Here is a 16832-nt window from a genome sequence, read left to right on the forward strand (position 1 = left end):
AAAGTGCATTATAATGGGTTTGTACCAGGGACAGTATTTTAATGACTGCTTTTCATAAAACATTGTTTTAAAACATATTCCCTTACAAACATTTTGCAGAATTTCTAATTGGTCACTAAATAAAGTAAACAAGAAATGAAAAAAAAAATCGACGCACAAAACATTTTCAAAAATTCAAAATTATTTGCCCAATATTTGAGTTGAAAAAGTTAAACCTCATGTACGTTCTTTAGCCTTATTCAACACTCCACCCAGAGATTTGACTTGTAAAAATCGTATACATGTCCGATTTCGAATTTGGGTCATATATGTTAAAACAAAACTAGGTCATATCTTAGAAACACAATTTTCTCTCTTTTTTCCCTCGCTACAACTCAACTCCATCCGACACATTTGTGATTAAGTATTGATAAAACTTGGTCAGAATGTATCTTGACAATATCTAGACCAAGTTCAGAACACTGTCAGGTGGAGTCAATAATGATCAATGAGTCACCACATCAAATCTTAAAATATAAACTTATAAAAACAATCATTACAAGCAGCTGATTGACGCTCTGTACATAATGCAGAATGTCAACATTTTTTTTTTGTATAAGGAGCGGATGATCCAAATGCAAACTAAAACGATTCAAGTTGATTTAGATATTCGCAAAAATCAACACTTAAATTACCTATGCGTTACGGGTCAGTGATTCAAGTAAATTTTATTAAGAAAAGTTTACGCGAATCGAAAATATGATATGAGTAATTTTATTGTCAAATACCATATTAATGATCGATATTGGAATTTAGATTTTAAAAATTACCATTAAGAACAGTTTACGATCACACGCTGTAAGCTGTATTTGCGTGACATATTGAATGCAATACTTATGGGAGAGAACATTCTTGATAGATATTTCCAGTGATGTGTAGATAACCGTATCAAAAAGGCAGGTATGGATATGCAATCTGATCTTAATCAATTATTTTTTTATGAAGACACAAAGAAGAATTTCAATTTTTGCAATCATAAAGTGTGCTGTTATTTATGATAATTATTGAGCAAATTGTGCATGAGAGAATTAACAACTGAAGGAAAAAGTAACATCATTGATTTGCAATTGAAAATCGAATCCTTACCTCATTATAAAAAACGTACATGATTTATAGGTAACATACTGTCATAAGATTGGTAACTAGCATGGGCAGATATTAATTATATTATAAACACATACATGTCCACGTATTATGCATGATTTAAAAAATAACTTACGAATCATTTACCTTCCTCGTGCATTTCAATACTATCTGGCTTTAAAAACCTATTGATCAATAGCCAAAAAAGCCTCCGTTCAAGTGGTTCGATCTGGGTCCGGTTTAATAAAAAACTACAAAACACGACTGTAGTCGCGCGACTGTGCGGTCGACCGACGGTTGTCGGCCGCCAACTTGTCGTTCACGGAGAAATTTGCCGCGACTGTGGTCGCATGACTGTGTGGTCAGTCGACTGCGGTCGTTGTAGTCGCTATTTTTAGAAAATTATCACTTCCGCCATCAACATTTTTTTTATTTATTGTGCGAGAACTCATATCACGAAAAGTAAATCTTAAATTTGTTAATGTTACATGAATAATTATTCTGCTTGAAAATTTATTAAAAAGCAACATCACTTTTAACAACTTGATTTCCTGAACAAGATTATTTGTAGCATTTCTATAATCATGGTTCATTGTGAAGTTAGTATTGCTTTCTCATGTTTCAGTTGAGAACAAGAAAGGAATTAAATACTCTTTTTTTTCTAGGTTAGCTGGATCAAGTGGTTATTATGAGGAATTTTAAGACTATAAGGCACCTGTACAGTGGTTTTACCATAGAGGACTGTGATCACAAATCAGTATTTGTTTTGTACATTTTTTATATTTGCCTTAAATATGTATCTAAGTGGTAAAGGTTAAATATGTATCTAAGTGGTAAAGGTTAAATACATTTTACATTTACCTTAAATATGTATCTAAGTGGTAAAGGTTAAATATGTATCTAAGTGGTAAAGGTTAAATACATTTCTAAGTGGTAAAGGGTTAAATACGTTAGCTGGGTTAGCAGAGCCACCCACAGAAATTCCCCTCTATAAGGAAATATGTACAGGTGAGAAAATCTTCTGCGGGCGACTCTCGCCTAGAGTTAATGTCAAGGTCGTTCTCTGTGCAAATGTTTGTATCTCAAAACGAATTGACCTTTTTGCTACTGCAAGCTAAGGAAATCCGACCAATCAGAGCCATGTTTTTAAAATGCCGTCAGCCAATGAAAATTTCGCTTTTTAACAGCGTTAGGCACGGCGTACGAAACAAGCTGAAAGTGCGGTCCTTGATTAGCCTGTACAGACTGCACCGTCTAATCGATGACGACACGTTCAACGCTTGCATATAGCCCAGTTTATCCAGAACGCGGCTCATATAATTTTAAACTTCAAATATTTCATGCACGCATCATTCATACCCTATTGTTCATGGTATACATACAAATCATGGAATTATAGCAAGTATTAATTAAAAATGCTAAGTGATTTCATCTGCAAAACTGGGTAAAACTATAGTAACCGGAAGCAACATTATATACATGTTCAGCCAAGGTTATGAATATTATTGTTATTTGATATTTCTATTTTTTGGGTCCTTAGTATCAACTAAAATATACTTTAAAATACATATTTTGGCAAATATTTTTCTTTGATTTGAGCATGTTGCAGAAATTAATACGGTTAGAGCAGCGAAGGGTAACTTATATATGAGGTTGACATTTTTAATGAAAAATGATTCATCTACCTTCGTTGCCACGCGGAAAGGAAAGGAGCTACACACGTTTTCCATCGTTATCGCATGTTGTTGATGCCTTGACAGGACGATTATCTCAATATCTTGCTAGACAAGTATCAGAAACACGAATTGAACAATATATCGTTGTCCAATTTACAACACTCGTTGCAAGCATGTTAACTAGCGGTGTCGGCAAAAGATTTTACCTGTTTATACTGATGGTTTTTCTTCGTGCATGTCATTCAAACCGATACATCGAGGTGAACGTCTTATTTGACAAATGATTGAAATGAGTTTTCTCTTATTGCTATAAACTTAATATGTGGTGCTGTGAGGTTAATTTTCATTTGCATTAAAATATTTTGTTGTTTTGTTTTTATCTGGGCAAAGTGTGACGTTTGGAGCTCCTTAAAAACGGTAAGACAGACCAACATGCTTTCGATTGACCATTTCAAGACGGTGGTCCCAGTTGTACTAATGTGTGTGTGTGTGTGTGTGTGTGTGTGTTTCTTTTCTATTTGTAGGCTATGTCTATTAGACTTGCTGTCATTTTGTTTGGCAGTTGGTTCCTTGTCATTTATAAAAGATCACTTTTTATAATAAGGTGTCTCTTTTTCTGCGTATGCAGCTAAAAGTTCTCTCGTTTGGATAAGTTTGCACTGCTACTTAAATATATTGCCCTATTAGAATATATACATGGTGACTTGTACATACTTAAATGGCACTTTGTCTGATTTTCTTCAATGATGTTTTAGTGCTAAATAAATACAGCATCATGAGCATGATGAGCATCTCCAGAGAAATATAAACATGAAACATCTCGGAATTTGAATCGACGCAGTGTACCAATAGTATAGTTATTCGGAACTCAATCGACACGGTGTTTTCCGATAGTTTACATCAGGTCCAAATCAAACTGCTCTCAACCAACCGAATTATGAAATGTCATTCGAATTTGACTGACCGCAAATATAGTTAACAGTTATTAGTACGTTGACATTAGTTCCAGATAAGGTATATTCCTATAGCAATTTTGTACTACAAAGTGTTTACGACACGATGTAAAGATACAATGATATAAATATGAACGAGTTACAATATTGAGATGGTCAAGAAATGGTATTGATATTGTTTTTGAGCTCATGGTGAGCTTTTGTGATCGCCTTGTGTCCGTCATGCGGCATGCGGCGTCAATATTTGCCTTGTTAACACTCTAGAGGCCAAATTTATAGTCCAATCTTCATGAAATTTGGTCAGAAGATTGACCTCAATAATATCTTGAATGAGTTCGAAAAAGAATACGTTTGCTTGAAAAACATGGCTTCCAAGGGGCAATTTTCGTTACATGGCGATAATATGGCCATAATAAAAATCTTGTTAACACTCTAGAGGCCACATTTATTGTCCGATCTTCATGAAACCTGGTCAGAAGATTCATCATAATAATATCTTGGACGAGTTTAAAAATGATGCCGGTTGGTTGAAAAACATGGCCGCCAGGGGGCGGGGCATTTTTCCTTAAATGGCTATAGTTAAACCTTGTTAACACTCTAGAGGCCTCATTTATTTTCCGATCTTCATGCAACTTGGTCAGAGGATTTGTCCCAATGATATCTTGGATGAGTTCGAAAATGGTTTTGGTTGCTTTAAAAGCATGGCCACCAGGGGCCGGGGCATTTTTCCTTATATGGTGTTATATGGCTATAGTTAAACACTGTCAACACTCTAGAGGCCACATTTATTGTCCACTCTTCATGAAATTTAGATAGAAGATTGGTCTCAATGATATCTTGGATGAGTTCGAAAATGGTTACGTTTGCTTGAAAAAAAAATTGCCACCAAGGGGCGGGACATTTTTCCTTATATGGCTATGTACGGCTATAGTAAAATCTTGTTAACACTCTAGAGGCAACATTTATTGTCCGATCTTCATGACACTTGGTCAGAAGATTTGTCGCAATGATATCTTGGATGAGTATGAAAATGGTTACGGTTGTTTTAAAAACACGGCCACCAGAAGGCGGTGCATTTTTCCTTATATGGCTATATATTGATTGAGTAAAACCTTATTAGCACTCTAGAGGCCACATTCATTGTCCGATCATCATGAAACTTGGTCAGACGATTTGTCCCAATGATATCTTGGATGATTGCGAAAATGGTTCCGGTTGGTGGAAAAACATGGCCGCCAAGGGGACGTGGCATTTGTCCTTATATAGCTATATTAAAACCTTGTTAACATTCAAGAAGCCATAATTATTGTCCGATCATCATGAAACATTTGTCCCAATGATATCTTGGACAAGTTCGAAAATGGTTCCAGTTGCTTGAAAAATATGGCCACCAGGGGGCTGGGCTTTTTTTTAAAGATTAAATTATCCGATTAAATAAACAGTAACTAGCCGTAAGAATAATCAAGTCTAAGTAGTAACATTTTCGCCCCCAAATAAAGACATCTTCAGAAAACACTTGATTGATTAATTGTGTGTCTGATACGATTAAGGATGCATGCAGCGTAAATTCTATCTACGGAATCTGGGAACAATTTGATCTTTACATGACGACGGAACGCGTTCGTCCATGACAGATAAACTGAAGAACTAAGGCGTGTTATGGACTTGTTTTGTAGTAAGCGTGTTTACCATTTGCACTTTAAATTGCTGTTGGAATTAATGCGAAATTAAAATAACTTTTTATCGTGAGTGTTGTCAATGGCAATATTGACTTTTGAACAAAATATCGCGTGCATTAAAATGCCTAATAACCGTTTTCAGCTGCTTAAGTGTATTTAAAAAAAACAAACAAGGATGTTTAAACATAAACAAAATGAAGGGTTCCTCTTGTTCGATGCATTACAAACCATGCATGTTTTTTATATTTACAAGATAGATTGGCTCTCGTTTTAAAAATCTATACACTTTACATTTTTAAAGCAACATACATTATTTACGTGTTTGTTTGTATCGAAAGAGGTTACACAACTCAAACATGCACATAGAGGTAACACAACTCAAACATGTACCTAGAGGTTACACAACTCAAACATGCACAAAGAGGTTACACAACTCAAACATGCAAATAGAGGTTACACAACTCAAACATGCACATAGAGGTTACACAACTCAAACATGCACATAGAGGTTACACAACTCAAACATGCACATAGAGGTTACACAACTCAAACATGCACATAGAGGTTACACAACTCAAACATGCACATAGAGGTTACACAACTCAAACATGCACATAGAGGTTACACAACTCAAACATGCACCTAGAATTTACACAACTCAAACACGCACAAAGAGGTTACACAACTCAAACATGCATATAGATGTTACACAACTCAAACATGCACATAGAGGTTACACAACTCAAACATGCACATAGAGGTTACACAACTCAAACATGCACATAGAGGTTACATAACTCAAACATGCACATTCATCGCCCATTATACGGATTATTTTATTACAACATATCAACGATAATAATGATAATGCCCCCCCCCCACCAGACGCATTTTCTACAAAACAACGCAGTTACTACAAAACAACTCTAGAAATAAACCTGTTTAATACTGTTTCAAAAGCATGCTGAGTACAATCAGTAATCATTATTTTACCTTTTCGCACATGTAATGTCGGAATTCAGTCTGAACTAGATTGACATACGGCATTGTGCACACTGGTATATGCCATGGCTTACCGCGTTTTATTGCTGACTTTCTTTGAAACTAGTACTGCATTCACTATATAAAATATGAGATAAGAAAACCGTTCATTATTAAGTCATTCCAATACACGCGATTTAACAGATTTATTTGCCTATAAATATGATTTTCTATTATGTAATTTAAAGCCATTTGATATATACTCTTGATTTACCCTTCGTACTGCACAGGCTACTATGGGACGATACTTAACGCACTTACAGTAAACACGGTTTTCACAGAGACCGTTTCATATAGTGTCTGTACTTCCGAACGATGCGGTTCAACCGCTTATTGTAAATAATGGAAATTGTGTAATTTAAACTCGTAATTAATAAAACTTTGATTCTTTTAAATGATAAAAATATATTGATTTATGTCCAAGCATTTCGGTTTTTCATGCATATGATATAATGAAATTGATTTACTACATCTTATTCAATTTAATTAAAAATAAATTATGACAACCAATTGTTTCATTTGATAAAATTATGCATGCTATTTACAGTATAATGCTTAAATAAGGAGTAATCGTATTGTCTTTTTAAATTTCTTAGACAGTGACTGCAGTAATTACAGACACACAATTAGAAATTGCGGATATGCTTTTATAAATGTGTAACGGTGTTATACAGTCCTTTATGTTTTTTCCGACATATATTGGAATTCTTGTTACTTAGTTATGCACTGTCACTTATTTGGAAGAGAACCATAAAACCACTAATTAAATAATATTATAGAGCATCACGGAGCTATAAATAAACCTTATGGAACTATAGTATATTCATTTAATGTATTTATTGCGAAGCTTTCATGAATTTTTAATAACATTTCTTTCCGACCAGCTAGCTATCCTTTGTGTCGCCTTGGTAATTTTGAATGTACCTTAATGCCGTTGTTCCTATTTTCTCAATACTAGTTCTTGAAGTGATGAATACGTTTGATTAGTTGTCGCTGTTAATTTGAACATGAACTCAGTCATTAAAAGTCATTTACTGTATGCATACCAATCCCCGACAAGCTGGTTTATTTGAAATAACAACTGTCGTACTTGAATAAGATGAAGGGCACAAATTGTCGTTACATAATTTATAACCTATCCCCACACACGCTAAGTAATCTACCTGTAAATGAATAGTATTTATTCTTTATTACAATTGCAAATGATTCTTAATGGCGTTGTGTTTCTTTATTTTCATTATAACCGTTTCCCCTGATTCGATCCGACTACTAGTTCAGTTGTTAAATAACTGCAGAAGTGTTTATTGATATGTTCTACTGAATTTTTAAAAGATTAAGCATAAACGCAAATTTATTTATTGCAATCAAATACTTGATAGTTCTATCGCTCAACGTGGTAATACAACAACACATGAATTCACTGATGGTTTGATACTTACAAAAGAATATAATGCATTCACGTTGAATGTTAAATTTAAGCAAACGTCTTTGAATGTTAAAACGTCAATTCCATTTAGTGTATTTTCTAATTTGTGTCTCGTTCCCCTGACAGCTGAATAATATTGTCTGTTGACTGATAATGACACAATATGAACGTCGTTATGGGAAAACGTGGCTTAATGCAAGTGCGTAAAGTGTATTCCCAGATGCGCATGTTAAGGCCGCACATGGTCATCTGGTACTACACTTTCCGTCAAGACTAGAAAGACGCTCTCTCGGAATGTTTTATGAACTGATATGCGAGTTATTGATTACGAAACATCTTTATACAATGCTGGATCAAGGTTTCCCTCCACGACATTGGACTTTGTCATTGCTTTGCGTCCTGCATGTGTTTGACTTGTTACTTATCCGCACTATGATAAATAAAAATTAAACACTGGCTAACAAAATGCACATTTTCAAAACCAAATATACGCACAATCAAATACGTTCAATGTAGAGACACATGGCCATTACTGATATTAAATTAATTTCAGTCATATTATTTATATAGTCGAATTGACGTGTACATAAATCAAATTATGCAAAGGATGTTTAAAAACACAACCGTTTACGAGTGTCTGAAGATAAGGTACGCACTAACAAGCATTAAATGAGCCGTGCTCTGGAAAAAAGTGGCGACACTTTCAGCTTTCATGACATTTTTCGTTTAAAGGAAGTCTCTTCTGACCGGAAATCCAGTATAGGGGAAGAGTGTCGTCCCTTGTCTAGGGGAAGAGTGTCGTCCCTTGTCTAGGGGAAGAGTGTCGTCCCTAATTAGCCTAAGCTGACTGCACAGTCTAATCTCGAGTTACACTTTGTGCACATTTTATTAAATCCCGCTTTCCCAGTTCGGGGCTCCTGAGAAGTAGCTAAATACTATATATATATATATATATATATATATATATATATATATATATATATATATATATATATATATATATATATATATATATATATATATATATATATATATATATATATATATATATATATTGCATTTACATATTCACGACATAAATATAATGAATGCAATCATATACAACTAAAATTGACGTACGATGTATTTTTTGGCATTTCCGACAATACACATGTGATAATGATGTTTAATCAAAATGCTGAATATGATTCAGGACATGATTAGTCCTGCTTATCGTTTTATCTCCTGTTTTCTGATGCTGCAACTTGTGTAAGAGTAATGAATGATCTTATCGCATTGTAATTTCCCATTTATTGGCAGAAGGATGAATGAGCCGTTTATAAAACAATGCCGATTACGAATGGAACGGTACTCAATAATTGTTATTAGGAAACCCGGTCTCAAGTACTAATGAGATATTAATTTCACCGATAAACAAAAGAATAAATAGTGACACATTGTTTTGTATTTGTTCTTTTACACTATATTATATATAGTGTTATATATAAATTATTTATATTACTAATAATACTATAATCATTATTTGTGTATTTATTCATTTATTTCACGTAAACAATAATTAGGAATTATTTGCATTTAATATTTCATATTCATTTAATTGGCGGAGTTAAGTAAGAAAGTATGACTTAAACATATCATATACAGCTAGGTTAAACTAAACTTTCGTTTCGTTTGGAGTAATATGTTGATTCATCAACTATTACCTTTTGTCTAATCTTTTGGAAGTGGGGATTCGCACGGACGTTTAATCATGTCATCCAACTAAAATAAAAGAATATTCAAGTTGTCATTCGATTGATTAAACATTAATGAGCCCTGTTCTGTGAAAAAGGGGTTTAATGCATGTGCGTAAAGTTTCGTCCAAGATAAGCCTGTGCAATCCGCACATGCTCGCACAGGCTTATCAGGGACGACTATTTCCGCCTTAACTTGATTTCTTTCCAAGTAGTGATTTTTTTTGACCCGATAAATACTATACAAGCGAAAAGTTTCGTCCCAGTTTAGCCTGTGCTTTACATTTTACGCAGATGCATTAAACCCCGTTTTGACAGAGCACGTATATCAATAATACCAATGTGTTTTGACCAAGTTTCATAATGATTGGCCATAAAATGTGACTTTTAGAGTGTTCACAAGCTTTTTAAGTATATAAATATAAGGTAAATGACCACCCCCCCCCCGGCGGTCACGTTACTAGATGGATCAAAAACCATTTTTGAACTCAACCGTTTTTAAAATTGTCCTACATGGATTGCGACGCAACATTGTTTTCAAAATTAAATAGGTATTCGGGAAAAGTTCCGTTTAGGTTTTAAAAAGCAACCTTTTGTTTGACATTAACAATTGATGTACAATGTTTAGTTTATTTTCACACCAAATAAGGTAAATTTTCGATGAAAATACCCAAAACACTACACTCTAGAATTTAAGGTCATGCTTTCCGTATGTGTTTATGGCCAAAATTATATTCAACATTGAGTTGAAAGAAGGGTCGCTGTCCTTGTACAGGTATTACATACGGCTGATTTAATTTGGTGCCTCTTCTCAGCCCAACGTCTGGACTTCAATACAATCTTCATTAAACTAGTCAAGTACATGATAAACAATTGCATTTACATATTCATATCAAACGGAATTAGAAGCGTAATACAATCAGGGATATAACTCTTAAGTATAAGTGCATAATTTTACTGGCTTCATTTTGATGGCTAACATAAAATACCGAAAATAGTCATATAATTCAAGCTGTTGTTCAGATAAATTCCGCTGCAAATAATGCTCATTCATCATAAATCATACGATATATTGCACTTTAGTCACGATTTACTTCTTTGTATTAAAAATGACATATGTGGTGAGTTTCGTCTATATTAATCGTAATGCACACATGTTCGTGATAAAGATGCCTGCAGCATGCCTTGTGCAAACAATATGTTACAACAAAAACAACCGGCATATTAACTGTAAAATTTCAAGCAAATAAAAATACATAAAACCCACGTGCAACAGATTGTGTACAAACATTTTAATCATAGACGATAATCTTAATGTATGCATAAACTCTATCAATAATGCCCTCTGGCGGGGTGCAGAAACTTGGCAAAAGGAGGGCTTGAACGGGAGAATTCGTGTATTAACAAAGCGATTCACGTGCCGTCCAAGCCCTGTTATGTGTTTTTCATATCCATAATCTGGTCCACGCGCAGTTACTTCCATTCTTCAGCCTTCGACGACTTTCCAAGCATAAATGGGGAACTGAATACGCACCAGTTTCCTCATGCATGCAGGGATAATGACTATTTCAATCCACTTTTCAAATAATACCATCTGCACTCTCTTGACAACAGCTTTATTTCATTGGCAACGTCAATGAAGTTAAGGTTATTTACTCAAAACTTTCAAAAGAGTATGCTCTAAATGTAAGTGTTTATGTACCTTCACCGTTCCTGCTGTAAATTCCGAAATAATTCCTCATTTCTTATTTTGCGCGGCCGCATTTCAACTTTGCATTAATCCACTGTTTAAACACATTTTAAATCGAAAACTGCCTATCCGAAGGTAAGCCTCGCCTGCTTCTGATAATCGTTCATACGATTGTATAGCAGTATCATGTAGATGTAGATGTAGATTTCGGATGATGACTGAGTGAGGCATATGTAAAAAACAAACTTGAACTGTATTGAAATAATCGAATTATTTTGCCAATGTCGAATAAACAAGACATATTGTTTTCAATGTTATTTTAATTTATTTTGGTATGTGTGATTTGTTTATGCAATAATAGCGAAAATACACATTTTCTCGGACACTCGGGCAGGAACGGATTTTTCAGGCGCCCTCAGATGCTCGTGCCCTCGAAAACGTGTATTAACCCTATATTAACGGCATTATAATATTTATGCAACACATTTAATTTAATTAACTTTCCTCATGTAAAACGAGCTACACATTCAAGTATATTAGTATTATATCACAGTAAATATAACTAAAAATAGTAAAATAACGTAACTGATAATCAGGAAATAATTATTGTATTACAGTTTGGGCAGTTTTCATACTCCATTTCTGGTAAACTTATATTTAAATCATGGTATTCATGAAATACCGGGCTGAAAGAATCGATGGAAGAGCTATTACTTGTAAGTATAAAGATGGAACTCTAACTTGTAAACTTCACAGAGACGTATTAAAAATGAGTTTAATTAACGAGTATACGAACATGAATTTGTCCGTTTTTGTTTGTGTCCGTTTTTAGTTTTCCTAATGCTGTTTACACGACATATTTCCTTGAGCAAGAAATTTGTCCCTCATCTGCTCCTCTCTACCCAGTTGTATAAATGGGTACCTGTGAGGGAAATAAGCCAATGTGCCGTGGCTGCATACTGCGCCAAGATGTTAAGGGACGACTTATGACCCAGTGATCAGGGACAAAATGTAAAGCGCCTTTGAACGCACATCTCGAGTATGAAAAGGGCGCTATATAAATGTGGAAAAAAAAATTAAATAAATGAAGTAAATTGAATTATTCAAGTTAGTTTTATTCTTTCAAAGTCAATTGATTGGATTATGCACAAATATTCTTTAATTTGCCACAGAAACACAAACATCTAATTGACAATCAACATTTTTATCTAATTGATAGTTGGTTCATGTAGCGCAATATATTAGTCGTGTTCTGAGAAAACTGGGCAAAATGCATGCCCTTAAAGTGTCGTCCCAGATTAGCCTGTGCAGTCCGCACAGGCTAATCAGGGACGACACTTTCCGCTTTTATGACATTTTTTGCTTAAATGAAGTCTCTTCGTAGCAAAAATCCAATTAAGGCGGAAAGCGTCGTCCCTGATTAACGGACTGCACAGGCTAATCTGGGACGACACTTTACGCACATGCATTAAGCCCAGTTTTTCTCAGAACGCGACTCAAATATTTTTACCCACGAGTCCGTGTGATTGTATTGTTGCAACAATAAATATGTTGATTTTTTTGTGTAGCAATGCTTGATTTGAAAATATAAAGCTTACAGCAGAATTTTAACTTACAAAAATGTATTATAAATATACAGTGTTGTAATATGATATGGTAATGTATATGCTAGGAATACAAATAACTTTAAAATATTTATATAACAAAAAGCATTGTACTCAAAGGATGACAAACATTCCCAGTTATTTGAAGTCATAATAATTATATAATTTATCATATAACTTCTTTTTCCAATTGTGTTTGGAAAAACACCTACATCAGCTTTCAACACTAAACGAACCAATAAGCTCTTTGTTTTCAAAATGATGTTTTTCAATTAGACACATTTGTAGTGCAAAGCAATTTATTTTCTGTAAATAACCTTCTTTGATACATTGTACTTACATTAATGGTAAACTTATTTTCTTCAAAAAATTGTATTTGCAATGTATTCTCTTTCGCTGAAGATTGTTAAAATATGTAATATTGAAATTGTGGAATATTACAATTAACCACATTATGTTTTGAATTTGACTTGTTTTGAAGATAAATAACAAATTCTATCTAAATACCAGTGACTTTTCTTTTGAAGTATGTCCTGGTAGTTACATGCAAACCTCATAAACGTATCTATAAACGTAGCTGAATCGGTATTTTAAAATGTTTTATTAATTATGCCCATTTAATAAAATTTTATAACACGTGAATAGCCACAATATTTGCTAAATATCGTTCATCAAACGTGCAAGCTGAGGAGATATCAAAGACTGTGTGGGCAGTTTATTTGCCACTTTACGGCTTTATTATAAGAATTGTATTGCATTGTATTACAGCTATTAAATAACATTCAACTATTTAACCATGGTATTGACCATGTTGTGTGCGTGTTTATCTACAGACACCGCGTTATATTATCAGTTTTGTTAAATAATGTAATGTTACCAGAGCCGTTGTGCTGCCTATATTTTCGTTGTGTATAAGTAATAAGCAAGGACAAATGATAATGCTATTGTTACACGCATGAGCTTTTATTGCCATGCATTTTTAATATAAAAAACTGTAAGATAGCTTAATGTACGTAAGCAATTCTATTATTGTCATAACACTCTAAACATAGATCATATGCTATAATATGCACGTGCCTCATGAAACGAAAGTTGTGACTTAAGGTTAGTACAAAGTATTACTATATTGTTTTACATGTAGTCCTAACATATGTACATAATACTACATTCAATATCGATGGTCACCATTCAAAATGCCGAACCTACATTTTTTGATATTTCGTGATTTTTGCACTGTGTAAGGCCATGAGGGCGGGAAATCAACGCGCACATGCCCAGAAAACAGCGAACCGCCTAACCAATCAGAACACGCCAAACCGGCCATATGATAAAATGCCGAACTGTGATTGTGGAAATAGAAATATGCAAAAAATGCGAAGCTAAACACTCAAAAATGCGAAGCTGAATATTATTTTAAAATGCGAAGCCGCATCATTTTTAACTTCGGCATTTTGCATATAGTTATGAAAATGAAAAAATAGCCCTCCTGAAAAATTGTGTTTTTGTAAGTTCGGCATTTTAAATGGAGACCATCGATACAATTATGGTTGTAATTAATAAGCGCCATTAGGATTCGAAGTTATTACACATATCTTATTACATATATACTATCGATAGCTGTTAATACAAGAACCAAGTATTTAATAATTTACGTATGTATTGTCGCAATGAAATGTATTATTTCTTTGTTTAATCATAAACTATTTACTATGTATACACTGAATGCTTACTGTCCACTTGGGCTTTTTGCCTTGTGGATGTATTGTTTAATAAACTTGTTTACTTGTTATTTTGTTTTTAAATACGCGTTTAAAATAGAGTTACGAGAATATGTATTACCTGCACTGTAGAACAGAACATTCTATGGACAATTTTCCTCATTTCGTCTGATCAACAGAATGTTTTTGGTCATACAATACGCGCCTAACAATGAAATAATAAAAGCGAGCTGAAGTCGACCTTAAACGACTTAAACTAGTTAGAACAAGCCTGTCTGTTAGTCGTTTCAAGTGTATGTTCTTTGAAAAGAACAAACTATAAAGTGATGCATTTATGTATGCTTTAAATAATAGAAACTTAAATAGCAACCCGTTGTGTACGTTCTTCCTGCTTTTTGTGATCGTGAATTGCTTCGTTATATACTCTATATGGAGTATGGAGTGTGGTAACAATTTTTCGTAAGCTTATATGTATCTTTAATTGTTCTATTTATCAAATTAAATAAGACAACGATCATGCGGTGCATTATAATGTGTTCTGTTTTGGCTGCTTTGTCGACATTTCAATAGTATTTACATCATATCAAGGTGATTTGTAACCACACTCACACTTTAACGTGGCATGCGTGTTCACCAATACCAAGAAAACGTACATATGAGCCGTTGTCTGTGAAAACGGGGTTTAATTAATGTGCGTAAAGTGTTGTCCCAGATTAGCAATTTCTGTCCGCACAGGCTTACCAGGCAAGGCACTTTCCGCCTAAACTGTAATTTTGCTAAGGAGAGATTTTCTTTAATCGAAAAATATCATAGAAGCGGAAAGTGTCGTCCCTGATAAGCCTGTGCGGACTGTACAACGTATTCTGGGACGACACTTTACGCACGTGCATTAAACCCCCTTTCACATAGCACGGTTAATAGGTCATCCCCTGACCTCCTTTTCTAAGAGCGTTATGCATTAATGTCCGAAAAAATAAATTCACGAACAATAATTATACAGGTTATTTGCCGGGCTTTGCATTTAATATATGCAATGTTTGATTTGCAAATTAAGCATACTGCTATTGTGTTTGTTCTTTTCAAGGTTACACGTTTTACCTGCTTTCAGAGAACAAATATTCATTTTGTTTACTATCGTCTTACGTGTTATTAGTACAAATAAATTATTCTTTAAATAATGTACATTTTGTTTGTCCATGTTAATATAACAATTTGACTTACTGTCAGCCAATACAGATGCATGTTTTGCCTTGACCGTATTTGTAATTAGTAAATACATTTAAGCATGGTTTTATAGAGAAAAAATGGGACCGGACTATTTGTCCGGTTTAGAAAGGATTCCGGTATAGACAGGATCCGGTTTAGAGGGTTTCCACTGTATTAATAATCCGTAAAATCATATTCATACGCAAATTACCGACTTAGGATTTGGCGTCAATTGACAGTGTTTGTGTTTTGTGATGTTCCCTTGTATCTGATCGTGCAACTGGTTTTGGAGTAATGAATGATCTTCTCTTATTCTAATGTCTCCTGCATTGGCAGAATGATAAATGAGCCGTTTATAAAATACTTTACTGAAGCTCGCATAACGCTTAACTATGTCTGTACATGATCTGTCTTAAAAACCGCTCCAGTATACAGTGACAATATTGTATAGCTATATCCATGAACACAGCAATTAATCATTTTTTCCACCTAATTCACATGGTGACCTTAACCGTATTGTTTAAAAATCAATAACCAATTTATTTTTAAATCTTCCTCATGAAATATGATATCTTATGGATAATTACTAACGTTGAATTAAAATTTACACATTTTTAACTTAAGCTATTGTCGCATTTGTATTTATTACAAGCTGTAGTCCATATATTATAAAAAAATGTGTTGCTTTTAAAGAAAGCATGTTTTCATCAAATCATGGTGCGTATTCACGAACCCATTTCTAGCCTTAATAATAAAGTAGAGTCATATACCGAATAAAATACCAATTCGTTTGCATATATACAAGCTAAAATGGACATTCAAATAAGTTTTCTTAACGAAACATTATATACTGAAAGGTATGAACTGCCATGCTAGACTTGACTTCCAATTAGATTTAATACATTAAAGTTAAAGAGTATTATGTATTGTTTAAATTAAGTCTAAACGCTGAAATGGGAATATGGGCCCTAGACGAAACGCTCT

At 33.9% G+C, this 16832-nt stretch overlaps 1 protein-coding gene across 5 annotated transcripts in view; it reads left to right on the forward strand.

The window, feature by feature from the left end:
* The window catches only part of LOC127837997 (dipeptidase 1-like), a 325156-nt gene that overhangs the window by 15269 nt on the left and 293055 nt on the right, over positions 1 to 16832 (forward strand). The window lies entirely within an intron of this gene.

Source organism: Dreissena polymorpha, chromosome 7 (assembly GCF_020536995.1).
Source record: "Dreissena polymorpha isolate Duluth1 chromosome 7, UMN_Dpol_1.0, whole genome shotgun sequence".
NCBI lineage: Eukaryota > Metazoa > Mollusca > Bivalvia > Myida > Dreissenidae > Dreissena > Dreissena polymorpha.